The 12,895-nt window shown below is 43.8% G+C and overlaps 1 pseudogene; it reads left to right on the top strand.

Moving 5' to 3' along the window:
• The first annotated feature begins 5,685 nt into the window (after window positions 1-5,685).
• Window positions 5,686-11,524, top strand: LOC142302359 (adenosine 3'-phospho 5'-phosphosulfate transporter 1-like; annotated as a pseudogene).
• Window positions 11,525-12,895: the final 1,371 nt, after the last annotated feature.

The raw sequence follows: 12,895 nt of genomic DNA on the forward strand, positions 1-12,895 counted from the left end.
TGTTGGAACAAGGGTTAAGGGGACCTGCATGTTGAGTGTGATTTATTTTATTACTTCACTTTTCCCAGGTATTTAACCCCTTCACACCATGGCCATATTCTGTTTTTGCGCTTTTGTTTTTCCTCCCCTTCGTCCAAGAGACATAACTGGGAGTAAAATCAGCGCTATCAGATGTAGTGTGCAGGAAGAAAAACAAATCCTGCCCTCCTACCTCCGGAAGTGATCTGTTTTATGGCTGGCTGCATGTGGGCGGAACTCATACTTCCCAATCAGTGACTTCCATTGGGGATCAGATCAAGTACGGGTCCTAAACCAAACGTTATCTAAAGTCCGTCCGAATCTGCTGCTTCCAAGAGCCATAACTGGGGGTAAAAACAGATTGGATGTAGTGTGCACAAAAAGAAACAGCGCTATCGGATGTAGTATGCACAAAAAACACAGCGCTATCGGATATAGTGTGCATAAAAAAAACAGTGCTATCCGATGTAGAGTGCTCAAAAAAACAGTGCTATCGGATGTACTGTGCACAAAAAACACAGCGCTATCGGATGTAGTGTGCACAAAAAACACAGCGCTAACGGATGTAGTGTGCACAAAAAAACAGCGCTATCGGATGTAGTGTGAACAAAAAAAACAGCGCTATCGGATGTAATGTGCACAAAAAACACAGCGCTATCGGATGTAGTGTGAATAACAAAAACAACGCTAAGGGTGGAAACACATCTATTCGAGTAAAATCGGTCCGACTGGGCTGAAAAAAACTCGGCTGATTTTAGTTCACGTTAGGTCCGAGTGCAACGCAAGTGCGATGCTTTTTCTGAATAAATTAATGATTTTACTAGCGTGTGTAATGCGTGTATAATGCATGTGTAATGCGTATTTTTTACTATGTCATCTGCCATTCAGCGCTGTTACATGGCCGCTGACAGCAGACACAGACAGCCATGTAGCAGAGCTGAATGGCAGATGACAGCAGACACAGACAGAGCCGCACAATCAGAATGAACTCGGGTGAACTTCACCCGACTTCATTGTCATGATGCGGCTCTGTCTGTGCCACGTCCTGATTAGCGGTCACCTGTGAAGGACTCACCGGTGACCGCTAATCCCCCGAGTGACTGAAGTTAGCAGCCCTCTCTCATATACTCACCGATCCCCGGCGCCGCGCTGCACGGCATTCACACTGCTCCGGCGGCTTTTACTATTTTGAAAAAGCCGGCCGCTCATTAAACAATCTCGTATTCCCTGCTTTTGCCGCCCACAGGCGCCTATGATTGGTTGCAGTGAGACACACCCCCACGCTGAGTGACAGGTGTCTCACTGCACCCAATCACAGCAGCCGGTGGGCGGGTCTATACTGTGCAGTGAAATAAATAAATAAACAATTAAAAAAAACGGCGTGCGGTCCCCCCCAATTTTAATACCAGCCAGATAAAGCCATACGGCTGAAGGCTGGTATTCTCAGGATGGGGAGCCCCACGTTATGGGGAGCCCCCCAGCCTAACAATATCAGTCAGCAGCCGCCCAGAATTGCCGCATACATTATATGCGACAGTTCTGGGACTGTACCCGGCTCTTCCCGATTTACCCTGGTGCATTGGCAAATCGGGGTAATAAAGAGTTAATGACAGCCCATAGCTGCCACTAAATCCTAGATTAATCATGTCAGGCGTCTATGAGACACCCTCCATGATTAATCTGTAAGTTACAGTAAATGAACACACACACACATGAAAAAATCATTTATTAGAAATAAAAAACACTAACAAATTCCCTCATCACCAATTTAATCAGCCCCAAAAAGCCCTCCATGTCCGGCGTAATCCACGGACCTCCAGCGTTGCTTCCAGCTTTGCTGCATGGAGATGACCGGAGCTGCAGCAGACACCGCCACTCCTGTCACCTCCAAGCAGCAACTGAGGTGAGTAGCGCGATCAGCTGAGCTGTCACTGAGGTTACCCGGTGGCCGCCACTGGATCCAGCGGTGGCCGCGATTAACCTCAGTGACACCTCAGCAGATCACGCTACTCACCTCAGTTGCTGCTTGGAGGTGACAGGAGCGGCGGTGTCTGCTGCAGCTCCGGTCACCTCCATGCAGCAAAGCTGGAAGCGACGCTGGAACATCCAGGATTACGCCGAACATGGAGGGCTTTTTGGGGCTTATTAAATTGGTAATGAGGGAATTTGTTTGTGTTTTTTATTTCTAATAAATGATTTTTTCATGTGTGTGTGTGTGTTTATTTACTGTAACTTACAGATTAATCATGGAGGGTGTCTCATAGACGCCTGACATGATTAATCTAGGATTTAGTGGCAGCTATGGGCTGCCATTAACTCCTTATTACCCCGATTTGCCAACGCACCAGGGCAAATTGGGAAGAGCCGGGTACAGTCCCAGAACTGTCGCATATAATGTATGCGGCAATTCTGGGCGGCTGCTGACTAATATTGTTAGGCTGGGGGGCTCCCCATAACGTGGAGCACCCCATCCTGAGAATACCAGCCTTCATCCGTATGGCTTTATCTGGCTGGTATTAAAATTGGGGGGACCGCACGCCGTTTTTTTTAATTGTTTATTTATTTATTTCACTGCACAGTATAGACCCGCCCACCGGCTGCTGTGATTGGGTGCAGTGAGACACCTGTCACTCAGCGTGGAGGCGTGTCTCACTGCAACCAATCATAGGCGCCTGTGGGCGGGGAAAGCAGGGAATACGAGATTGTTTAATGAGCGGCCGGCTTTTTTACAATAGTGAAAGCCGCCGCAGCAGTGAGAAAGCTGTGCAGCGCGGCGCCGGAGATCGGGGTACAGTAAGTATGAGAGAGGAGGGGAAAATGACCGACAGACTGTGAGAGAGGGACAGAGATAGTGACGGACCGACAGAGAGAGAATAGAGACCGAGAGGGGGAGACCGACTGACAGAGAATAGTGATTGACAGACATTGTGAGACATCGCTCGTTTCCAGTGTTTTAGGAAGCATGCGAGAAATGTATTTAGAAAATCGGATGTCACTAGGATGGTGTGAGTGCCCGTCCCGTGACATCCGACTTTTTACACGCTCCCATAGACTTGCATTGGAGAGACTCGCAGTAGAAACTCGCAAAAAAGCAGCATGCTGCGATTTTTTTCTCAGTCCGATTTGGACTGAGAAAAAAATCACAGATGAGAGCTGAATCATTCACTAACATGTGTCCGATTCCAATGCGAGATTTTCTCGCATTGCTCTACTGCGAGAAACTCGCAAGTGAGAAGCAGCCCTAACGGATATAGTGTGCACAAAAACACAGCGCAATCGGATGTAGTGTGCACAAAAAACACAGCGCTATTGGATGTAGTGTGCACAAAAAAAAACGCTATCGGATGTAGTGTGCACAAAAACACAGCGCTGTCGGATGTAGTGTGCACAAAAAACACCGCTATCGGATGTAGTGTGCACAAAAAAAACAGCGATATGGAATGTAGTGTGCACAAAAAACAGCGCTATTGGATGTAGTGTGCACAAAAAACACAGCGCTATTGAATGTAGTATGCACAAAAAAAAACAGCGCTATCGGATGTGAATCCCTCCCTCCTAACCCCGGAAGTGATCTGTTTATGGCTGGCTGTATATGAGCGGAGAGCCGAACTGCCCAATCAGTGACTTCCAATGAGGTCACGAACCGAACTTTATCTAAGAACTGCAACACACATCTGTTTTTTTTTTGTACGTGTGCGGTACGTATTTGCACGTACCGGAGACTCGTACACACGGAGACCCATGTTATTCAATGATAGATGGCACACACACGTAAAATTACACGGAACGTGTGTCCGTGTGATAAGTACGTGTGTGCGCTTTTCTGCACGGACGACATGTCCGTTTTTGGCCGGCAGCACGCAGGCACGGACCCGCTAAAGTCTATGGGTCCGTGCCTGCACAGACCGCACACGTAGTATGTCCGTGTTCAGCACGTTTCGTGCGTGTGCGTTTTTACACTAGCGATCTTATTTTTATTTTTTTTTTAAATTAAATTCAGTATACTTACCTTTTTTCTGCTGTTCTCAGTCATACTTACATTGGCGCTCGGTTTTTTTCTTCCCCCGGCTCATACCGCTCCCCGATCACCAGCGCGGCGAGGAACAGCTGTGCAGAGAATACGCGGCAACAATTACTTTGAATATGCCGGCTGCTCATTAATCAATCTCGTATTCCCTGCTTGTTGCCGCGTATTCTCTGCACAGCTGTTCCTCGCCGCGCTGGTGATTGGGGAGCGGTAAGTATGAGAGAGGGCTGCTCACTTCAGTCACTCGGGGGATTAGCGGTCACTAGTGAATCCTTCACAGGTGACCGCTAATCAGTACGCGGCACACAGACAGAGCCGCGGCATGACAATGAAGTTGGGTGAAGTTCACCCGAGTTCATTCTCATCGCGCAACTCTGTCTGCTGTCAGCCGACATGTATCAATGACATTGTGCAACACACAAACGGACATTCCACACGGACATTCCACGTACACATACACGGGCATTTTACACACAAACACGGATATTTTACATGTACACATGGCTCGCATACGCCATCACACGGATGCCATACGTACCGGAGAAACGCCCCAAAAAAACGGAACACGGACCTGAAAAACGGACCGTGTCACACGGACATTTTTTATGCGGAAATGTGTTTTAGGCCTAAAGTCTGTCTGAACCTGCAGAACTGAATTTTCATGGGTCCAATTATCTCTAATTACCAGGAATGGAAGGCCTCCCATATGATGGGAGGTTGGAAAAGTTGTTTAACTTAAGAAAAAAGACGTCTCAGAGGAGATCTCATTTATATGTATAAATACATGTGTGGTCAATATAAAGGACTGGCACATGACTTATTCCTTCCAAAGACAATACTAAGGACCAGGGGGCACTCACTGCGAGTGGAAGAAAAGCGATTCCGGCAGCTAAATAGGAAAGGGTTCTTTACAGTTAGAGCGGTCAGACTGTGGAATACACTACCACAAGAGGTAGTAATGGCAGATACTATAACAGCTTTTAAAAAAGGGCTGGATGATTTCCTCACAACAAATAGTTTTGCAATAATCTAGCAATAGAAAATATATAACTGGTGAACAAAAGGTTGAAGTTGATGGACCTTGGTCTTTTTTCAATCCTTTAACTATGTCACTTTTTTGGGGTGTTTTAACTCTGTTTTGCTGTTTTCAGAGCAGACACTCTCAAATGAAGATGCACACATAGTATTTATAGATGTTGGATAAAGGCGCTTCAGAAGAACAGCCTTCGTGTTTTTCCTGAAACATTTTCATTGAAACCTGAATCTTTTTATTTTTAATTACTATTTTTTTAAATTGTACATATAAAATAGTGGCCGCATCCAAGCAGAAGCTACCTGAAGAATGGTTGTGTTACTGTTACGGTATTAGCTGCTTCATGACTTTCACAACTACAAAAAACTGAACGTTTGTATAGCAAGTAGTGATGGGCGAGCGTGCTCGCAAAAGCTTGTTACTTGATTGAGCATCGGAGTTTGGAAATGCTCGAGTCTCCCTTTGACTTCCATTATACTCAGTACTCGAGTCATCAGAGCAACTTGCTCTCCCATCATTAATAGCAAGTTGATGTCACATTGCTTTGCATATGTTAATCGTTTTGACATAGAGCTTTTCAGGCAGGAATCCACATGTAAAAGTCGCCATGTTTATGTCCCTCAACATTTCCCCAACATTCGTGGCGGTTAGCATGTTCTTACTGTCTAACAAGGGAAGTCACTGTACCTTGGAGTCACCACCTTTTCCAGGGTGATCATTCTGGCAGGGTACATCATTTCTTTACAGCTTCACCTCCAACTGGCAGGACTCACTCTTCAAGTACAAGATGTCGTCCGTGCAGCTGATGTTCGGGGTGAACCACTTCTGCCTCTTCACAGTCTTCTCTCTGCTAGAACAGGGAGCTCTGCAAGATTCCATCTGCTTCATGTCGCGACACCTGGACTTCACTTTCCATGCGGCCCTTCTGTCAGTGTGCTCGGCATTTGGCCAGCTATTCATATGCTACACCATAAACAAATTTGGGGCTGCCATTTTTATCATCATCATGACTCTATGCTAGGCTTTGACCAGCCTCTTGTCCTGTTTGCTCTACGATCATCTGGTCACCCCAGTGGGAGCAGTTGGGGTAGCTGTGGTCTTTCTTGTCTAAAGGGGGTGTTACACGAAGTGAAAACACCCGCCCCCGTCGTTTGTGCGTCACGGACAAATCGCTGCCGGTGGCGCACAAAATCGTTTGGAGCTGTCACACATACTTACCTGCCTAGCGACGTCGCTGTTTCCAGGGAACCGCCTCCTTTCTAAGGGGGCGGTTCGTGCGGCATCACAGCGGCGTCACTTAGCGGCCGCCCAATAGAAGCGGAAGGGCGGAGATGAGCAGGACGTAACATCCCACCCACCTGCTTCCTTCCGCATTGCCAGCGGCCGCAAGTAAGCTGCAGTTCGTCGTTCCCGAGGTGTCACACGCAGCGATGTGTGCTGCCTCGGTAACGATGAACAACCTGTGTGCTCAACAATCAACGATTTTTTAAAAAGGAACGACGTGTCAACGATAGACGATAAGGTGAGTATTTTCCATTGTTAACGGTCGTTCCTTGCTGTCACACGCAACGACGTCGCTAACAATGCCGGATGTGCTTCACGGAATCCATGACACCGGCGATATTTTGTTAGATCCGTCGTTGCATGTAACGGGGCTTTATTCCTCAATGTCTATACACAGGAAACAATAAAGAAGGACAAGAAGGTGGCAGAAGGTGTGGTCGGGTGTGACAATCGGTGTGCCCTCATACAATGGGAACTTGTGTCTGGTGGACCACCAGGAGCACCACCTCTGGACTGAATTCTAACTGCTGGAAGTACTGTGACTTCAGGGTGGATCCGGCCCCCGCTGTGATAGAGTGCAGCAATTACTCTTTAGGAGAAACTTTTTTTTTAAATTGTATTTGGGACTGGAATCTTCTCAGTCATATATGAATGGATACTAGTAAAAGCAATGAAAAGTATATAAAAAAAAAAAGTTTAAAAAATATGAAAAAAAATAAAAAAAATACTAAAGTTCAAATCACCCCCTTTTGCCCCATTAAAAATAAAACACTTAAACCCCCGCCCCAATCAAAAACATATTTGTTATTATCACGTTCAGACATGGACAATCTATCAAAATATAAAACAAATTAATCCGATCGGTAAACAGCGTAACAAGAAAAAAATCAAAACGCCAAAACTACATTATTTTGGTCGCTGCAACATTGAATTAAAATGCAATAACTAGTGATGAAAACATTGCATCTACCCCAAAGACTATCAGTAAAAACGTCAGATAAGAGCACAAAAAAGCCATCACCGAGCCTCATATATCGAAAAATGAGAACCCTGTGGCTCTCAGAAAATGGCGCCAAAAGTGCAATTTTTTATTTTGACAAATTTCTGAATTTTTTTTCACCACTTAGATAAAAGTAAAACTACTGTATACATATTTGGTATCTATGAACTCGTACTGACCTGGGGAATCATATTGCTAGGTCAGTTTAACCATATAGGGAACATGGTAAATAAAAAACTAAAAACATTTATGGAATTGCACTTTTTTTTTTGCAATTTCACCGCATTTTGAATTATTTTGCCGTTTGTATGTTTTTTCCATCTCCTATATAAGAAAGTCCTTGGTTACCCCTCTCCACACATAGCAGTTTTTAATTGCAATTAGATGACACACAGTTAGGGTCACAGAGCTAGGGACCCCAATATAGAGATATACCTTGACGAGGTCTTGGGGCTCAGTTACATTGATCAATGCGATTGCTAAATATCTCCTTTTTCCTAATATTCATGGCAGGTATGCAATTCATTATTCACACTTTCAAGTTAGCAAGTAGCATTTTTCATTGTATGCTTCAATGTTTTTCGGTATGCTTATAGCATTATACTATTATCTAACTTTGATGTGCAGCGTGATCCAAAAACAAGCTCTCATATGGCAATATTGAAGGAAAATTAAAAAAGTTATGGCTCTTGGAAGAAGGGGAGGAATAAAAACGAAAAACAGAAAATCGCCGGTTGCTGAAGTGGTTATTATTATTCAACTTTCTTATATAGATTTTTTTAATTTCCTCCTAATTTTCATTTTTTTACTGTTTTTTATCAATTGATGAAAAAACTTTTGTCTATCTTAGCTCAGAAGGTGCACACAAGATTTATTCACTGAGTTTTCCATAGAGAGAAATCCTCACTAAATTGTGTAGCTTTTTAATGGAAATGCTGTGGATTTGCGGCTTTTAACCCTTTGCAGCTGCAGTGGAAATGCACAGCATACAGTCACATGCTGCAGATTTGAAACCTGTAACCCCAGTTTAGTTTATACTGCAGATTTTATAAAATCTCATCCAGAATACCAGTACTGTAATATGCCATATACTTTAAGGCTTGAAAATTTGTAAGGTAAATGCCCTGATCTACGCGTATATGGGAGGAAAACAGAAATGACCCTATTCAGATTATAAATGGGAATACTAATTGACGTGAAATACCAAATCCTATTAAAGCAATGCTACTGTGTTCTGAATCTTAGCTGCCATTCTCATGCAACTTTTATATCCATGTAGCTGCCACTGATTTATAGTGGAGTTATTAAAATTAAAATATTGATTAAAGAGATCCATCTAGTATTGCATGCAATAAATAATTAATAAAAATGTCTCCTAGACTGTGTGCTGACTCATTGCAGTGGGATCAATAGTTGTTGTCATCTTATTGAATCATTTCATATTAGAAATGCAAAGGATAGTGGCAAAGATTTCCAGTATATGTAATATTGATTACATTGTGAGCATAAGTAACACAGACAAGTAGCCTCTGAACTTCCGTTCCGGTCCTTATGCTGTGTTTATGACGTGTGGTTTGCACATAACTGTGAGCAATATAGAATCATGATGGCTGGTAATATACCAGCAGCATTACAATGCATGTTGGGCCAGAAACAGAAAACATACTGAGTCATCAGGATCCATTGCCATCATTTATATATCATGGTTCCCCAAAAATAAGCCTTACCCCGAAAATAAGCCCTAACAGGAATTTTTTGGGTTTTCGCAGTATGCCTTAAATATAAGGCCTACCCTGAAAATAAGCCCTAGTCGCGGTTTAATAATGAAGTGTCCATGCAGTTAAAAAGTTAAAGAATACAACAGGACACTTCATTAAAGAGAGAAGACAGCTCCAAAAGACAGAAGACAGATCCCACAATCATACCCACCAGACACCTAACAGCTAGCAGCTGTCAGCTGCCAATGGTATATGGGCTCTCCCACTACATCACTGTAAGGTCCACTCATAGAAACACATCGGGTCCAGAATCCCTCCGCTCTTACAGACACATCCAATCGCAGTAACTAAACACACACACACATGGTGATACTAGGACCTGCGGTGGAACGCATCTAGGATCTGCAGTGGAACGCATCGAGAACCTGCAATGGAACGCATTGAGGTCCTACGGTGGAACGCATCGAGGACCTGCAATGGAACGCATCAAGGACCTGCGATGGAACGCATCAAGGAGCAGGTCCCCTTGCTATCCGGAAGCAGTATGGTATCACCGAATGTGTTTGTGTGTGATGTTATTATGATCATATGATCGTATGTGTGTGTGTGATGTTATTATGATCATATGATCGTATGTGTGTGTGTGTGATGTTATTGCAATCGGATGGATGTGTGTGCGTGTGTGTGTGTGCGTGTGCGTGTGTGTGCGTGTGCGTGTGTGTGTGCGTGTGCGTGTGTGTGTGCGTGTGAGTGAGAGAAAGTGGAGAGACACTTAATTTCATTGAAAGTAAATCATAGCACATTTTTGGCGCAAACAAATAATATAAACAGTGTCTTATTTTCTGGGAATCACAGTATGGCTATGTGCGCACGTAGCGTTCTGCCCTGCAGATATTTCTGCAGCGATTTGAACAGCACACGTGCACTTCAAATCGCTGCAGAAAGAGTCCGTAATGAAAAAAAAAAAGCCGATTATATGCGCTCTGAGTGCAGCCCCTCCCATAGACAGAGCGGGGGATGCATGCAGAGAGCAGGAAAAAAGTGACATGTCACTTCTTAGAACGCGTGCTTCGAGCAGCAGCCGAAGCGCTGCGCTCTAATACGCCACGTGCGCACGTCTCCTGCATAATCTTCATAGATTATGCTGAGGACACATGCAGTTACGCTGCGGTGCAGATCGCAGTGTAACCATGCAAATACGCAACGTGCGCACACGGCCTATCTGTAATTGATTAAAAATGCAGAAAATGCTGAAAAAATGTGCACATAAATAATGGCACTATTAGGCTATGTTCCCACATAACAAAAATAGAGCAGATTTTCCACTGCGTTCTTCTTTGTAAAAAAATTGAAGAAATCTCATACACATGCTGTAAAACATCCAAAGCATAAATTGACAAGGCCTTTACGCAGTGGATGTCAGCCTCTGCAATGCAAAGGGTGAAATGTGTGGCTCCCCTGGATCTTCTTCGCAATGATATCCAGCTAGAGGTTCGTAGTAAATAAATTCAGCAAGACAGTAGATTAAGGGCTCCTTCAGATTTGTGTGATCATCAGTCCGATCTTGGATTTCAATGCATGGACTAGCCGCCCATCTCCCGACCTGAGCATGAGAGCCTCATAGAAATATATAAAGCTGTCATGTTCAGGTTGGGAGGCTGTGGCCAATCCGTGCATTGAAATACAAGATCGGACTGATGAGTACAGACATCTGAAAGATCCCTTAGTCTGGGTTCAAGTGGGTTTATTTCAATAACCGAAACTCTCCCCACTCAAACTTACAGTCTTATGCTGTCTCTGAGTCTGTAAGATGTACCCCTCTGAACTCAGCCATTGGGTATGTGAACTTGACATCTTTATTTGGCCATCAATATTTTCCTAGGCAAAGCCTCTTCAAAAAAGGCCCATGGTCTATTTCCTGAAGCAGCTTTGCTGATGGTCTTACCACTGTTTTTTGTGGCAGCTCCATCAGCAGCGTCTGTTTTCTATTGTTTTAGCTATAAACAGTGGGCAGCTTCCAAACGAAGCCGCCCGAAGAATGAACATGTTGCTTCTTTTAACCACTTTAGATTCCAAACCCTGAAGCAGTATAAAGAAGTAACAGAAGACTGAGCATGTGCACAGCAATGTTTTTTTACATTGCTGTGCATTTTGTTCAATTTTTTGTTTTCTAGTTCTTATTCAGGCTAGTTCCAGGCAGAATCTGAATGAAAAGACATTGTGTGCCCAGACCCAAACTGGTAAAACAAGTGCCAAAAATGTTGTGTTCTCTAATGAAAAGTGCTGCACATTGGAACGCTGTTTTCTTATGATTGACAGGTCTGGTTACATGCCACTCCATCAACAGCCAATTTGACAACAAGAAAACTGTAGAATCTATAAGGAAGACTGTACTATCATGTGGGCAGTGCTACATAAAGGACGAGAACCTGGCATACTTCTAAATGCCATAAAATCATACACATATCACATTTGTTAAACTAAAGTAGCCGCAATCCTGATAAAGGATAAAAAAGTGTTTTAGAAAATTTAAAGTAAATTAAAAAAAATATAAAAATTTTAATTGCCGCCGTTTTTCCAGTTTAAAATAAAGCAATAACAAAGAATAAACATATCTGGTGTTGCCAAGTCTGTGAAGATCTAATCAATAAAAGCATATTGTATATACCCGAAAATGGTATCAATAAAAACTGCAATCAAAAAAATAATGGAAGCAGGAATGCTTCAGCAATGACAAGGTAAAAATAAAACTTCACTTTTATTGCAGTGATTTAAAAATTGTGACATATCACAGAGATTAGGGCAGACTGACGCATTTTGGCTTTCAAGCCTTATTCCGGCGTCACACGGTACGATATATCGTGCGATATGTTGGCGGGGTCACGAAATTCGTGAAGCACATCCGGCATTGTTAGAGATGTCGTACTGTGTGACACCTCCAAACCACTGTGAATGAGCAAAAATACTCACCTTATCGTTGCTCGTTGACACATCGTTCATTTTCAAAATGTTGGTCCTCCTTCTGTGCTCAGGTTGTTCATCGTTCCCGAGGCAGCACACATCACTCCGTGTCACACCCCGGGAACAACGAACACAGCTTACCTGCGTCCCGCCGGCAATGCGGAAGGAAGGAGGTGGGCGGGATGTTACGTCCTGCTCATCTCCGCCCCTCCGCTTCTATTGGCCGGCCACTGTGTGACGTCGCTGTGACGCCGAACGTCCCTCCCCCTTCAGGAAGAGGATGTTCGCTGCCCACAGTGAGGTCGTCCGGGAGGTAAGTACGTGTGACGGGGTTAAACTACTTTGTGCGCAACGGGCAACAAATTGCCCGTGACGCACAAACGACGGGGGCGGGTATGATCGCTCGTGCGATTGCACGATAGATCGTACCGTGTGACGCCGGCCTTAGTCATGGTAAATTTCTAAATTACAAATATGCACTTATATATTATTAGAACAAGTAACCCATATGTGATAATCAAGCAATGCTAAAACCATCCCAATAAAAGAAAAAGAAAGGGTTAGAAACATTTAAATGCAACCAGAAAAAATGTGCTCATTGTATAGTGCAGTATAAGATTTTGTCTAATATTCATTAGCACTAGAGTTCTAGTTTACAATTTAAAAGTCCAAAATCATTCTCTGTTAAGAATCTTTATTTCAGGGTCTCCTCCCCTAACAGGCTTATAGACCTGTTCTATGCCCATAAATTAGTGCTGTTATATCTCCTTCATGGACTCAGGAAACGTGTCTGGAAACTTCCGACACATTAATCGCTGTTGCACTGACTGCATCCAACATGTGTCTCCTAATGC

The sequence above is a fragment of the Anomaloglossus baeobatrachus genome, chromosome 4, assembly GCF_048569485.1.
Source record: "Anomaloglossus baeobatrachus isolate aAnoBae1 chromosome 4, aAnoBae1.hap1, whole genome shotgun sequence".
Lineage (NCBI taxonomy): Eukaryota > Metazoa > Chordata > Amphibia > Anura > Aromobatidae > Anomaloglossus > Anomaloglossus baeobatrachus.